Source organism: Octopus sinensis, linkage group LG3 (genome assembly GCF_006345805.1).
Source record: "Octopus sinensis linkage group LG3, ASM634580v1, whole genome shotgun sequence".
Taxonomy (NCBI): Eukaryota; Metazoa; Mollusca; class Cephalopoda; order Octopoda; family Octopodidae; genus Octopus; species Octopus sinensis.
The window spans coordinates 93984965-93986156 of record NC_042999.1 but is presented as its reverse complement, the minus strand read 5'-3'; positions in this window follow the sequence as shown (position 1 = coordinate 93986156).

The window sequence follows — 1192 nt, the reverse complement described above, 5'->3', positions numbered from 1 at the left end:
TAGAAATAAATGAAATGCCTACATGCGCCCATGGAAAAAAAGCTGAAGCAAAAGCCATGAGTGCATATATGTACTCATCCTTCGACACCATCCTCCAGAATATTCCCCAACTAAAATGGGACCACAGAATGAATTTAATCTTAGAAATGCACACCATCATAAAGGGTAAAACACAACTCAAATCTATGAAAAGTCTCCTAATACAAGCCCAAGTACGCTCGACAACCACACTAAATCCGTTCGTAAAATAATATGCGGTAGATCCAACTGTGGTATATGCGTCAACCTAATTCAGGGTCAACGTTTTACAGTTAAAAACAACTTACCATGTGCTTCAGAGAACGTAATATGTGTATTAACCTGCTCTGGCTGTCGAGAGCAATACATAGGCCAAATTAAAACAGTCTACGTCAAAGGATGGCTCTACATAGATCCCAGATCAAAATTCAGGAATACATAAAAATAGCATTCAGCGAACACATCGACATTTGGGGCACTAACAAACAACCCAGCTTCAGAATGTTCCCCCTCTACAGATTCAGACATGATGCAACCTGTAGTCAGCGCATTAGCAAAGAGTCATATTTGAACACTCCTTTTGAATGCGTCCACCACAAATGACACTGTTACAGGGCCTTAGAATAACGCCCACGCAAATATTAAAAACAATATAATTAGAACAGCCACTACTTATGAATTTATTCAGGACTATTCCAATCACTACTATTACAACCACAACATGACACTTTTATGTTACTTGACCATTTAAGTGGATTCCATCAATATCCTGCTACTGTCATACCACTCTAGCAGTTTTCTTCTTCTTCTTCTTCTTCTTCTTCTTCTTCTTCTTCTTCTTCTTCTTCTTTCTTCTTCTTCTTCTTCTCTTCTTCTTCTTCCTCTTCTTCTTCTTCTTCTTCTTCTTCTTCTTCTTCTTCTTCTTCTTCTTTATCTTCTTCTCCTTCGCCACTTCCTTCCTCAGTTACAATTGCTGCTTAAACACTCAAAAACAAGAACTCGTATAAAATATTTGGACTGTAAGTACCTGCTGCTTGCTACCAAGCCCTCACAAGAGAAAATAAGAGAAAGAGACAGGCATAAGAAGGCTGAAAACTATGGTAATATTTTTTAAAATCATTTCATTTAATTTCTCCACAATTTAATTTTTCTTTTCATGCTTTACTCTGCGATG